Raw genomic sequence first — 15037 nt, forward strand, 5'->3', positions numbered from 1 at the left:
TTTTGGGGGTCTCAATGAGGAATCACAGCACATTCACCAATGTCTCTCATCCTAAGTGGGTCTGAAAGCCAGTGTCTCCTGAACTCTCTGCTCAGCGGTCCAGCCTACTAGAACCTGTCCTCTGCTCAGCTTTCTGCACTTCCGCGCTGTGCACGCAGGTCAGGAAGAAACAAGGGGAAAGAGGATTTCCTTACAGTCACTCAGGGTTCCTTTTCAGAACTCTTTGCTCCACATCCGAGCTGTCTTGGGATCTTCAGGCATCATTTGCTACAACTCTTTTATAGAGACAATGTGTATCTGAATTTCTTTACATGTTTACCCTTCTGTCTCCTCACTGTTTCTTCTCTGTGGTTCAGATTGTCCTTCCATCATTTTCCTTCTTCAGGCACATCCCTAATTTGGATAACTTAAGCTCACCTTTCACCCACCCCTTCTTTGGGAAAACCATATGTGAGCTACATTAGCAGGACAACTGAACTTTTTGTTTCCACTTGTTGTTCAGGATTTCAGTTGAAAGTATAATGTTTTTTTTATAATCCTTGGTCTTTTACAGATTGGGAGCTAAATAACTCAATAAAATTTTATTTATTCATGTTTTTGCTTTCTCACTGGAGAAGGGCTATTCCCTGTCTTCTTGCTACAGTGAGTGTGCAGCAGTGTAAATATAATAGTCACCGTGCTAGCCTTTCCACAGGGTTAAGTTTAGGTTCTTGTCTACGAAAGCGATATCTCCAACTGTATTGAATCGGAGGACCGTCATATACCTAACCTGGACAGGAGAAGAATATCCAACTCCTTTGCTTAAATTCTAACCCCTTGACCCTTACATTTTTTTGTTTATGGGCCACACTGAAAATCTGATAAACTTTATTATGTTAGAAGAATGAGTAGCGATTGAATGTCCTGGTGTGGATGAACGGCAATGTTGCCGACTCTTTTTGCTGTTTCACTTCCTTCTTTGCTCTTCACAGGTGCTGGCTCTTGTACCCATCACAGCGTGGACCCCCCTCCCCTTCTCTCTGGTGGGTAAGGGATAAGCATCCTCTTCACTGAGGCTTCTGAGCTGGTGAGAAGCCTGCCATCCGGGAAATGTGCCCATGGGCCACAAGAGGGCGCTGTGGCTCTATTGACTACTCCGAGGCTGGCTGGGGGATGAGCGGGGAACAGGGCACAGGGCTCCATCCTTATGTCAGTTGGGAGCACCAGATGCTGATAGCTCAAAGATACTAATCTAAAACCATGCTCCAATTAATTTCCCTTTTTCCTGCTTGGGAAGCCTTGTGTGGGCCTTGAGCATCCCGTTTGCTCTAAGCCCAGCCAAGCACTGTCCCCTCAGGACTGGGGCTGAGGGCGCCTGGCCCCTTGTCCCTTCAGCTCCCCCTCCCAGTGCCTGGATCCTGGCTGGCATCGCAGTCCTGACTTTGTAATGGTGGGGACTGGCGCCAAAGGGAAGCACGGCCTCCAATTTCTCTCCTCCACAGAGCTGGGCAAAAGCGCTCCATGGAGCTTAGACACCGAGGGAAACACCTTTTGGGAGATGTCTGCCGGCCTGAGCTGGTAGGGAAGGAGATCCCTGAAGCAGAAATGCTCTATTGCTGAGAGGGGTCTTGGAAGGATGGGGTTAAGGAGAGAGTTTACATAATGAGGACTGTAGTTAATACATGAGATCAACTCATGTCCAAGGATTAGCTCAGCCCACCCAATGCAAATCCCCTTTCTATATCAAAATCTATACAAGGTGTGAAAGGGGGAGGAAGAAACATGTGTTTGAGGAAACCTTCAGGGACAGTGACATCACAGGCCAACCACCAACCAAAGCCCAGGACACCAGAGCCCAGCCCCCTCCACAGGACACCCTAGTTAGAGGATGCCCACCTGGGCCCTGACTCCACCATGGGCTGCAGGCTGCCCTACTGGGTGACTCTCTGTCTCCTGGGAGCAGGTAAGTCTCGGGTTCCGTTGTGCTCTCCCTGCACCCCAAGCCGAGTCCCTCTGCCTGCAACAGCACCCTTCTGTCTGGGCTTTGTCTGAATTTTGTCCTGTTCTTTCAACAGTCTCCATGGACCCTGGAGTTATCCAGACACCAAAACATCTGGTAACCGGGACAGGAAGGAATGTGACCCTGAAGTGCAGACAACATCTGGGGCATAATGCTATGTACTGGTATAAGCAGAGTGCTCAGAAGCCGCCGAAGCTCATGCTTGCCTACAACTACAAGAAGCTCTTTGAAAATGAGACTGCCTCCAGTCGGTTCTTACCTGATCGCCCAGACAACTCCCAGCTGGACCTTCAGATAGACGCCCTGGAGCCCCAGGACTCTGCCCTGTATCTCTGTGCTAGCAGCAAGGACACAGCCCCGCACCTTCAACTTCTCCCTGTGCACAAACCTCCGGGGTCCAACCAGGAAGCCGTGGGGGCCACCAACGCTCAGCTCAACATTTCCTGGAGGACCCCAGACTGAGATCCCAGACCCTCCTGCTGCCTGTAGGTTCAGTGGATGCTGAGTCCATGGCCCAGACTCCCACAGCCTGGGTCCTGGCTCTGCCTCGGTCCAGACTGCCTGAGCTGAACCCAGGCCAGAGAGGTTCCAGCATCACGCTTCTGAGCAGCGTCCAGTCAGCACGTGGCCCTGGGGAATCTTTCATGGGCCACTTTTCACTCTGGCCACAGCACAGCTGACCCCTCCCCTGCCTACAGGTACCTTCCTCTGACCTTTCCATGCATGTGAGACCCTGGATCTCAGCCCCAGTCCCAGCTCCCAACAGGCTCATCCCTTTCCCAGAACACCTCCTCCCTCACCACGTGGCTCAGTTAGTTCCGTCCACTGAGGTCGATCTTTCCTCATCAGGTGTGGATCAGTGTTCTCCTAGTCACTGTGGGCTGCACCTGGGAATACCTAGATCCACACAGCCTTCTCTTCCTCTCAGCCTTTGGCTCTTTCAGGCCTGACTCCTTTTCCTTCTGGGGCTTTAATCTGCATTCCTCAGGTCTTCACATCCTGCATTTTCAGCCACTGAGTCCCCTGCCCCTGGATGGTTTCTCACCACAGGCAGTCAGAGGGGACGTTCCTTGCCATTTCAGAGCAGGGTTGTGTCCTTGGGGCTGCCCGTTCTGAACCCCATATTTTCTGGCTTTGCCCCTTGTAAAAGGCCCTCTGTCCTGCACAGGTGATCAGACCCCAAGGGCTGAGCAGAGCACTGTGTCCTGTGGAGTCACATGCCTGCCTTGCACCAAGGCTCCCTCCTCTCTCCTCAAAGGGGCACTCCAGGGACTGTGGGGACCCCTGAGCAAAGTTTCAGACCATGATACTATCTGCCAATGCAGTCCACGTGGCTACTCTCCCATCTAGGCCCATCTTCAGAGTTTGGGGTGCCTCTTACCCGTGTGCGACTCTTCTCTGTCACCTGGTTGAACGATAAACACATCTTGATTCAGTGCCGTTTTTATGTCTCTTCTTCATGAAATAAAGCTAGCCTGCTGTACATAGGGTCATTTGGCTTAAGGTTTCACAGGGACCCTCCAAACAAACACCGGTTCCCCACAAGTCACACCCTATAATCTCGTCCCTACAGGGGACCAGAGGAAAGTGCGTGGCCCTCCAAGGAGGTGTGTGGCTCCCAACTCTGCAGGTCTGTGGTTTCTGAACCTCTCCCCTCCGGAACCAAGGAGCTCCTGCCATAGGCCTGTCGCCACACCAGGTCAGCTCTGAGCTTTGGGGAATCAGGAAAGGGACTTCCAGGCAAGGCCCCAGGGCCCAAGCCAGCTGCAAAGGACAGTAGTAGACCCTGTCTTTGGGAAATGTGTGTGTGTGTGTGTGTCTTCACCCGTTCTTCTCTTCCATAACCCATCTGTCTTCCTTCGATTTCTCTTTTTCCTCTTCAAGTCCAGCCCTCGAGCCCTAGCCCGGATCTGAGCTCCAAATCTGCAGACAGCTGCTCTGCGTCACACAGGCAGCAAACAGGCCTCTCTGTCCCCCTGTTCCGAGCCAGGCAACACTGGGTTGGGTACTTACATTTCCATCCACCCTCCTTCCCTTGCACTGGAATGTCCGGCCAGATGTCAGGTCTCCATCCTCATGAGGTCTCCTCTCCATACCGACATTTGTAGGGTAACTTCTTCCTTCGTTCTCTTTATTCCCAACATCAAATCAGCAGGCTCAGAACTCTGGGTCACAGAGTCAGTGCCTCTGGACTGTAGCTCTCCTGTACTGTTGGGGAGGAACATGGGACCTGCCAGTCACTCAGGTCTTCATCTCCCGCCTTCCTGGTCTGAAGATCTTCTCCAAGGGTCCTTCTGCAGTCACAGAATTTTGCTTGGGGCCTGTGGGCCTGTCTGCTCCAGTGCACACAGGGGGCTGAACCTGGGAGCATCTTGTGTCTACGGCAGTACTAAGGCCTCCTGCTCCCTCCGGTGGGGGTACTCCTGAATCTGGGGGTGCTGCCCAAGATGGTGACATCAGAGGGTCTCCTCCCTGGACTACTAACACCCAGATGCCCCATGCGGAGAGGGCTCCCCTCCCCTGCCATGGACAGCAGGCTCTTCTGCTGGGTGACCTCTGGTCTCCTGGGAGCAGAGGAGCCCTGAGAGTGTGGGGACTTTCCTATCCCACCCCCTTTATCTAAGGCCAACTCGGAACTTCTGCCTTTTTCTCTTCCTGGCCTCTGTCTCCTCCCAGAGGACACATGGACCCTGGAGTCAGCCAAAGCCCTAGCCACCACCTCACAACAATGGGAGAGTGTGGCTCTGAGGTGTGACCCCATTTCTGGTCATTTGTATTTCTTCTGGAACTGACAGTCTCCAGAAAGGGAAGTGGACTTACTGATTTCCATCTGTAACAAGGTTCCCTCAGAGAAGGCAGATATTTTTGGAGACTTCATTCTCAGCTGAGATGCCTGGCTCATAGACCGTACTCGCTCTGAAGCCCCAGGCTGTGCAGATGGGGAACTGAGCCACACCCTTGCACAAATTGGAGGCTCCTCTGCTCCCAGGTTTCCAGCAGCCCTTCCTGCCCAAGGGAGTGGGGCTGCAGCAGCTTCCCAGGAGCAGAGGTCAGAAGTTAACTTTTTTTTTTTTTTTTAAGTAGGATCCACTCTCAGCATGGAGCCCAACATGGGTCTTGAACTCACAACCGTGAGACCAAGACCTGAGTTGAGGGAGCTGAGGTGGTCCAGTCCAACTCTTGATTCGGCTCAGGTCATGCTCTCGGGGTTGTGAAATCAAACCCCATGTTGGGCTCCCCACTCACTGAGGAGTCTGCTTGCTTGAGATCCTCTCTCTGTCTCTCTCTCAAATAAATAAATACAATCTTTAGGAAACAAAAAACAAAAAACGCAAAGACCTGAGCTGAGATCAAGAGTCTGACGCTCAACTAACTGAGCCACCTAGGTGTGCCCCAGAAGTTAACTTTAATTTGCAGAACAGGAAATGTTGCACAGAGATGCCTGGAGCTGTCGTCTTGAGGAGACATTGTCAGACACCATGGAATGTGGCTGTGATCCCCAAGGATGGGACAAGTATGGCCAAGTGAGTGACCAGACAAGGCTATAGAGGAACTTGTAAAGGACTGACTTTTCAGGAGTTAAGACCCAAGGGTTCTTGAAAATTAAGCTGAAGAGACGATGTAGGAAGCCCTTTATGAGGGAGATACTATCCTTCCCATTAGTAAAGCAGGTAGACTTCAAGTGTTCAACTAGAAAGATAAGTTAGTATCAGTGTTCGAGGCTAGTTGAGTATATCATATTGGTTATACACCTACTTATTCACCCATTTACTAGTTCGTTCATTATTCTTTGAACGGATGATATCCTACCCCAAGATATGGAAAGTAGGGTTAGTGCAGGGACCCCATGGGTGTCAGAGGAAGAATCCATCCCAGGGTCAGCCTGCCCTAGTCAGGAGTCAGCCTGCTATAATCCGAGAATTCTCCTTCACGCCAGGAAGTGGCTGAGCCCTCTGGAAAGGGTGTGCTGGGGCTGCTAAGACAGAAACACCATGCAGAGAACATGCAAAACGCAGATAAGTTGTACATTCTCCTATTTTTAGGGTGACCATGATTTATCACCCGAAGGGGAGCCCCCTTGGGGAGTGAAGGAGTGCTATTATTACACTTGAACAACAGACATAAAGTGGGCCTATGTTCACCCAGCCTGTGTCTCGTCCCTGGGTCTCATCTCAGAGGGCTGAGCAGGAAGAAGATTCAATCTTGGGCAAAGAGCTATAGAAGGGGAACAAGAGAAATGGTGCTGGGAGCAGTGGCCCAGGTGGGGGTTTGCTGGGGGTATCCCCGCAAGGACGGCCTAAGAACACCATCCTTAGTCCCCAAGGAACCACTAAGGGCTGAGCACACCAGTGTTGATAAGCATGCCCTGCACTGGGGGTTGCAGAAGCAGAGGACAGGACACCAGAAGGTATATTGTGGCAAGCAGCCCTTCCCTCCCCCAATCCTGACCCCTGGAAACAGCATACAAAGCCCATTTTCCTGGTGGTTGGGAGGAAATACAGGTTGCTGGTGTAACCCAGCAAATGGGAATCTCTAGGAGTCTACCCTGGTTGGGTTCAGCCTAAGGTGGAGGATGATTCCGGAACAATAGACAACCCTGGGGCTTCCTAGGGACATGTAGGGAATAAGGCCATGGCATAAGGCTACACTTCACTTTTCCTATGTTAGGGCTCAGAATTAGTGCCTTTTGGATATCCACAAATATTCGATCTTCTTTTGTAAGGTCAATTTAGGGAGCTCTGTGAATATCTGATAACCTGTATAGTTCATAAGTAATTTTAGAAGAATTCTGTCTGGACAGATACTAAAATATTAATGGTTGTTGACTCTAGATAGTGGGATACATTTTTATTACACGAAGTGAAATGCGTAACAATAAATGTAAATTACATACATTCCGTCAAATGGGAAAACCAGCAACACCGGCCCAGTCAAGACACACGTCATCACCTCTTGGTGTTAAGTCCCCTTCCAGTCAGTATCTATCCCTCTGGGCAATCAATGCTCTGATGTCTATCATCAGAGATTAGATTTGCTTGTTCTTGAATTCCATGTAAATGAAACCATACACTTTTTTGTGACCCGCATCTTGCACCTAACATATACTTCTGTTATTTATCTTTATTATTATGTGTATTAATAATTTGCTCTTTTTTAAAGAGTTTATTTATTTATTTGACCGGAAGAGATCATAAGGCGGCAGAGAGGCAGGCAGAGAGTGAGAGGGAAGCAGGCTCCCTGCTGAGCAGAGCCCAATGCAGGGCTGGATCCCAGGACCCTGAGATCATGACCTGAGTCAAAGGCAGAGGCTTTAACCCACTGAGCTGCCCAGGTGCCCTAATAATTTGCTCTTTTTTTATTGGTTGTATTTTGGGGGGAGGGGTGACTTTACCACAATTTGCATATCTATTTACATGTTGATGGACACTTGGGTTGTTTCTAGATTTGGGCTATTAGGAATAGATCTGCCAGAAGCAGCATTCTGGTACAAGACTTTGGTGTGGACATACACTTTTATTTCTCTTAGGTAAATAGTCATGGGATTGCTGGGTTGGATGGTAAATGCTCATTTCACTTTATAAAGAGCGTCACACTGTTTTCCCACACAGTGACACCCTTTAGCCTTCTCATACAAAATGTGAGTTCCAGTTGCTTTACTCGCTTGCACTGGGTAAAAAAAGCAGAATGTGGGGAAGGGAAGTCAATATGGTTGTTCAAAGGAGTTGGGGTCAGTATTGCCCTCAGCTGGGAGTACCGCACAGGAACCATGAAGGGGTCCAGGGATCATGAGGGTAAGATATCAGGGAATTCCCGGAAACGTTCTCGTAACAGCTGACAACGTAAACAATTTATTAAGAGGGGGTACTGTGGTTCCAGTGAGACACAGATGCTGCAGGAAGGGGCAGAAAGAGCTGGGGGTTACAAGGAGACTGGGTTAGAAAAGCTTTGTAATTGCAACAGGCAGATTGGTTACTGATCTTCAGGCCGCTACAAGAATACTAGTGTTAAAAAACAAAACAGGGGCACCTGGGTGGCTCAGTGGGTTAAAGCCTCTGCCTTCGGCTCAGGTCATGATCCCAGGGTCCTGGAATCGAGCCCCACATCGGGCTCTCTGCTCAGCAGGAAGCCTGCTTCCTCCCTTCTCTCTCTCTGCCTGCCTCTCCGCCTACTTGTGATCTGTCTGTCAAATAAATAAATAAAATCTTTAAAAAACAAAACAAAACAAAATCAGCCAAGTTAATTGGAAGATCAAATTGGCTTTATTAAGCAATTCAAGAATGGTGCAACACCCCATCCAGCAAGTAGAGAGTTGCTCCAAGGAGTTGTACAAAATATAAAGTTGTTACAGAAGGAAGCATGGGGCGAGGAAGTTGCCAGGAAAAGAAAGCAAGGCAGTATCTGCTCAGGACACCTTTTTTAAAAAATAATTTTAATTCCAGTGTAGTTAACATGGTGTTGTATTCGTTTCAGGTGCACAATATAGTGATTCAACAGTTCTATCCATTTCTCAGTGCTCATCAAGGTAAGTGGACTCCTAAGCCCTTCACCTATTTCCCCTCCCCCCAACACCCGCCTCCTTTCCAGTAACTATTTGTTCTCTATAGTTAAGAGTTGGTTTCTTGGGGTGCCCGGGTGGCTCAGTGGGTTAAGCGTCTGCCTTCAGCTCAGGTCCTGATCCCAGGGTCCCTGGATCAAGTCCTGCATAAGGGGCTCCCTGCTCAGCGGGGATCCTGCTTCTCCCACTGCCTGCCACTCCTCCTGCTTGTGTTCTCTCTCTCTGACAAATAAATAAAATCTTTAAAAATAAATGAAGTGGAAACATTTTTTAAAAAGAGTATTTCTTGCTTTGTCTCTCTCTCTCTCTTTTCCCCCTTTGCTCATCCCTTTTGTTTCTCAAGTTCCACATTGAGTGAGGTCATATGGTATTTGCCTTTCTCTGACTGGCTTATTTGGCTTAGCTTCATACTCTCTCGATCCATCCCTGTTGTTGCAAATGGCAAGATTTTATTCTGTTTTATGGCTGAGTGATATTGCATTGTATACATACCACATCTTCTTTACCCATTCATCTATCGATGGCTACTTGGGCTACTTCCATGGTTTTGCTATTGTAAATAATGCTGCGATAGTCATGGGGAGCGTGTATCTCCTTGAATTAATGTCAGTGTTCTGCACAGCAAAGGAAACAACCAACATAACTAAAAGGCAACCTACTGAATGAAAGAAGGTATTTGCAAAGGACATACCTGATAAAGGGTTTAGTATCCAAAATATATAAAGAACTCATACAACTCCACATCAAAAAACCAAATAATCTAATTAAAACATGGGCAGAAGACAGGACACTTTCTTTGGAAGTCAAGGGACGCTGGGTTTTTATCATGCAGATGACCTCCCTCTTGGGGACCAGGACATTTTCAGAGACTCTTAATGGGCACATTCCTGGGAGACGCTGAAACTTTAGTTAAGTCTTGGTTTGCTATTCAAGGATAAATGACTCCATTTGGGGCTTGTTTCTCTTTTTAACACTAATGTGGCTTTCTGTAGGAGGTGGGAAGTTGCTCAACACTGGAAAGAAAAGTAGACAGTGAGCGAGTTTAAAGGAGCCTATTAGATTCCCAGAGGAAGTGTATACAGAGGAGTATTACCCGCAAAGAAAGATCAGAGAAACTAGAGTGTGAGCCTATTCCCTGGACCCAGTTCCAACGAGCAATGCCCTATTGTAGAAAAAAGAAAGAAAGGAAGAATGACTGATGTTGAGAGAAATAAGAAGGGATCCTGGGCTTTAAAAACCTGTAGGAAGATTGGCATCCCAGGAAGACCTGGCCATTGGCTGGCAAAGAGGCTCAGATTACCAGCTCTTCCCTAAGAACACCATAATATTAAGTTGGGGGATACTTCCTCACTCCCTGACCTGCCATGGCTACCAGGTTTCTCAGTTTTATGGCCTTTTGTCTCTTGGGAGCAGGTAAGTCCAGGAAACAGAAGGAAACTCCTGAGATGGGTCTTTCAATTCCAGGTCCTGGACATTCCTTCATCTGACATGATGTTGTCATTAAGACAACTGTTGTTTCCCTCTATCTACTTTTGCTTATATAACCTTCTCTGATGGAACCCACAGATGCTCAGATACCAAGATTCCTATCATAGAAATGGAAAAGAAGCTGAGCTTTGAATGTTCTTAGAAAACAAATTTTGCAAAGTACTGCTATCAACAAGACCATGGACTGAACTCCAAGTCTGATTCATTAGTCAGAGAGTGCTGAAGTTAAAGCCAGAAGAGATGTGCTTGAAGTGTACACATCTCAAAAACATATAGAGAATTTCCTCTTGACTCTGAAGTGGACCGGCACCAACCAGACCTCTCTGTCCTTCCGTGCCAGTCTGTGAGTCCACAAGACTGCACGCCCATAGCTGCTCAGCTCAGAAAGAGCAGGTGGGGGACGCCTGGGTGGCTCAGTTGGTTAAACGGCTGCCTTCGGCTCAGGTCATGATCCCAGGGTCCTGGGATCGAGTCCCACATCGGGCTCCTTGCTCAGCAGGGAGTCTGCTTCTCCCTCTGCCTCTGCCTGCCTCTCTGTCTGCTTGTGCTCACTCTCTCTGACAAATAAATAAATAAAATCTTAAAAAAAAAAAAAAAGAAAGAGCAAGTGGCCCCTTGCTCATGAGGTCCCTGCCCTAACCAGAAGGAAGCCCAGGATCCCTTTCTGGTCCCCTCTCATCCACCAGCTGCGAATTTGAAACAAGCCCCTTATTGAATTTTAGTTGGCGCTCTTTACCTCTTGTGGAACCACTCTCCAGGTAAGCTGTGAGATTATCAGGGGTTAGCGCATGCCCTCTGCTCACTTCCTAAAGACTTGTCTCCCGGGCACGATCTGACTCACCTGATCCTTACTTAACAGCCTCTAGTGATGCCAAGGCTAGAATGTTGTTTTTCTAATGCCCCGTCTGTGTGAGGAAAGACTGTCTTGTCTTCAAGTAGAGTGGTTCCTCAATGAGTACATTTTATAGATGAAGACTACCTGACAAAATTTTGGAGACCGATGTTGACTTGAGACTTGAGATTAGAAAAGCAGTGCTTTTAAAATAGTAGCAACAGTAAATTCCCATTCATTAAAAAAATTCAAGAACATCATACCCAGTAGCATGAATAACACTCAAGGGAAGAACAGAACAGAGAAAAGCAAGTGTTGAGGAGGTGGTAAAGATATGGGCCCCCTTTTGCACTACTGATGGGAATATAAAAGAGCATGACCACAGTGGAAAATAGTACGGCAGGTAGGGAGTGGTTCCTGGGCTGGGGTGAGGGAAGGGTGGGAGTTAGTGTTTAGTGGATATAAGGTTTCAGATGGGGAAGATGAAGAGTTCTAGAGAAGGATGGCAGTGATGGCAGCTCCAGAATGTGAATGTAGTTAATGCCATTGCACCGTAGACTTGAAAATGGTAAGTTTTATGTTATACACATTTAATCACAACAATAAAAGTAAAGGAGAGTGTAAATGAAAACTTAGAAAAGTCTATCTTTGAATAAAGATGAGTTCCACTCAAGAAATAAGGATTAAGGGGTGTCTGGGTGGCTCAGTGGGTGAAGACTCTGCCTTCCGCTCAGGCTGAGGTCATGATCTCAGGGTCCTTGGATCAAGCCCCGCATCTGGCTCTCTGCTCCGTGAGGAGCCTGCTTCCCCCTGTCTCTCTTCCTGCCTCTCTGCGTACTTGTAATCTCACTTCCATCAAGTAAATAAATAAAATCTTAAAAAAAAAAGAAATAAGAATTAGTTAACCATAATTTTGAATGGAGGAAAACTAAGATTTTAGTGTCTTAATAGCTTCCACCCCATTTCTTAGGGAGGAGAATATTGTTGATGGGAATATTTTAATGTAACTGCTGGAGATGGAAGGGAAAATGGCTATGGCATTGTTCTATATAATGCAGGCAGAAGAACTTGAGACCCTGGAAAGTCTTGGAAGGGGCCATCATGATTAAGGATGGGAGAGAAAGAGTAAAGATCTGCCTTCTGCACCATATGACTCCTTTTAGGATGTTCCAAATCTTCAGGAGATTCTGCTAAACTCTCCTATTATTGGTGTGGATGATTTGGTTGAAGAAATAAAAAAAGACTTCATGGCCAGGTGAGGTGGCAAGGTTAGAGAAGACTAGAAGAAAACAATTGTCCTTGGGAGTGGTCCGAAATCTCAGGAAGGGCTTTGGATTTCCACCATTTTGAAAACTCTAAGAAATTCCACCTAGTTTTTGCAGAAGAGACAATTTCCCGGATCGTATCTGGATTATAAATTTATTAGCTAAAGTCTTGCTTTTATGAAAATAAGGGGGGGAAAAGCTCCTGAGAAAAAGTCAGTATTTTAGGAAACTAATAATTAATTATATAAGCTCCTACTGGACAAAAATTCTTAGTATTTATACGAGGCGTTGGCTTCTTTTATCTTATCTCATTTATCTTATCTTCAGGTGACATGAACATTCTTCCCCATAATAAAAGTTGGAAATGTCAATGCAAAGTACCTTAGGTATGTTACTGTTAAGATCTTCAGTAAGTTGGTCCCATGCATTCTTACGTGGTAGACATCCTCTACCTTCTTGTTTATATAGCAGATTGTCATTATTTGTCATTCTTGTTTTAAATTCTTGGTTCATAAGGTTTAATAACTCACATTCTGGGGATATATATTGTCCAGTTGGCTATCTTTCTTTTGAAATCCAGCCCCCAAAGGCTTTAGTCCTTCTAGAATATTCTCTTGTTTTTTGGTTAGTCTCTAATATTCATTTTGCTCCTTGCCTCATAAGGTTCCTCTGGGGAAAAAGACAGGAAATGATGCTAGTTTGCAATGCTAGTAGTATCCAGAAGCCAGTTTTTATAATATCAGCTGGGCTCCTCTTGTCTGAAATAGAATGGTTGTTTATCATTGGGTCTCAGGGACCTCTAAAGCAATCTTACATATTTGTAAGATTTATAGTTATATTTATAATTAAAAATTGATTGGCAATCCAGAAATTCTATCTAACTGAATTAAAAAAAAATGCCAGGCATCTCTTAAAGCAGAGAAATATACTTTCTTAGTGTAACATATGCTGATAGTTTGTATTTCTATGTGTTTGTGTAGAAGTTTCTCCTTATCTATCATCAGAAACCCCGTAAGACACATCAGCTGCTGTTATAAAAGGTTTTAATGAGTTACATATGTACAAAATTCATAAAAAGTATTCAGTTAAAGAACACGGCCATCTGGGCTTGAGATAATTTTATCTGGTTTATATCCATGGAGATTTGCTCTGGGTGGAATTTTCCTCCTCTGGGTTGCATCTTCAACGGGGGTCACTGATCATAGCTCATTGGCAGTGGTATTTGATGCGGTTGTTTGCCTTCAGATTTAGAAAGTCAAGAAATAGATGATATTAGAATATCTATATTCACTCTATGAAATTGCACTATTTGAAATTTAATAACACCTAAGTCAAATGTAAATATTTAAAGAAATTTACACTGAAAGTAAATGAAGTCAGAAGTAGCAACTGGGTGGGAAGTTGACGGGTTTAGGCATTAAAATCCTTCTCCAATTCTGTTTTCCCAAACTCCTCTGTTTATGTATTTATTTTTTTTTACCTGGCATTAATCCAGACTAGCTTCTCCTTCCTAGCATTCTGTAGAGAGCGTTAGAATATTTTATTTCCTACATGGACATTGAAGAAAGCTTAGAGAGGTTTAATCATATACATACACGCTCTCCTATATGGGGAACGGGCACTCTATTATCAGTGAACAGAGGCAAAAAGAAGGTTTCTAAAAGAGTAAGGTTAGAAGAGAAAGAAACAAATTCTTTAGGGGTGCCCGGCTGGCTCAGCCAGTGGACCAAGAGACTCTTGATCTTGGGGTTGTGGGTTCCAGCCCCACCTTGGGTGTAGAGATTACTTAAAAATAAAATCTTTAAGGGGTGCCCGGGTGGCTCGGTGGGTTAAAGCCTCTGCCTTCCGCTCAGGTCATGATCCCAGGATCCTGGGATCGAGCCCCACATCGGGGTCTCTGCTTGGCAGGGAGCCTGCTTCCTCCTCTCTCTGCCTGCCTCTCTGCCTACTTGTGATCTCTGTCTGCCAAATAAATAAATAAAATCTTAAAAAGAAAAAATAAAATCTTTAAAAAAAAAAAGAAATTCTCTGGCAGGAGGGTAACAGTCTGTATTATTTTCCTTATTCGGGTGAGCTGATTAGCAGGCACCTTGCAAATAGGCCTGTCTGGATGGTCTGCCCTGAGCAAGCTGTCTGGGGTCATCAGAGCGAAAACAACTTCAGTTAATTATTAGTCAACCAAATACCTTGGGAGTCCGTCTGCAGTAAGAAGGACGGGCTGTCTCTCTCTGTAATCTCTGCCACAGTTCCGCCTTAAGCAACACAGCCTGACCCAGGCTAAGTTGGCTCAATTTTTTCCAAAGCAAAACATTTCCTCCAGTCACCTTTATTTTTATTACCATGTAGCTTGGGCTATCTTTTGTCTTTTTTTTTTTTTTTTTTTTGGTCTGCCGGGGCTGGGAGTGGGGAGAGGAAAAAAAAAAAAATAGTGCAACAGGCAAACAGTGAAAAAGTCCCTCATTTAAACACACCCCAGGATTCGGGCATCACGGCAAAGGCAAAATCTTGATTATTCCCCGATGGGCCACACGGGGGCACTGTGGAACTACAGAGCTCCCAAAGCGGCTGGGACAGAGCAAGGGGCAGATCCAGCCAGCTACCTGGGACCGGGAGGGTTAAGGAACAACCTTGTTTGGTGCTTTTATCCACTTACAGGCTTGATGCTGTAAACATTAATTTGTGGCGGTGCTGTCCCATCGGGGTGCCAGAACTTGAGCTCCGCAGTGATTAGGGTGTCTCTCTGAGCTCTGCAAGGGGAAATGAGGGAAGTGCCGGGAGGGGGCAGACAGTGTGTCCTGGGCAGGGAGAGGTAAAGGAACACCTGCCTCAGAGGAAAAGCAAAGACCCTGTGGGAACGGACATGTGGCCTAAACCCAGCTAGTCTAGACCATCCCGCC

At 46.5% G+C, this 15037-nt stretch overlaps 1 protein-coding gene and 1 gene segment (V, D, J or C); one reads left to right on the forward strand and one right to left on the reverse strand.

Moving 5' to 3' along the window:
- Positions 1 to 4620, reverse strand: part of LOC308351966 (serine protease 1) — a 29206-nt gene extending 24586 nt beyond the window's left edge. Inside the window, exon 1 of the mRNA XM_080817946.1 lies at positions 4013 to 4620. The gene's annotated coding sequence lies outside the window, so the exon portion shown is untranslated. The remainder of the gene's footprint in view (positions 1 to 4012) is intronic.
- The window catches only part of LOC308351964 (T cell receptor beta constant 1-like), a 186699-nt gene continuing 173178 nt past the window's right edge, over positions 1517 to 15037 (forward strand). The window contains exons 1-2 of the C gene segment in view: positions 1517 to 1942; positions 2055 to 2353.

Source organism: Martes martes (assembly GCF_963455335.1).
Source record: "Martes martes genome assembly, chromosome: 11".
In the NCBI taxonomy this organism is placed as follows: Eukaryota; Metazoa; Chordata; class Mammalia; order Carnivora; family Mustelidae; genus Martes; species Martes martes.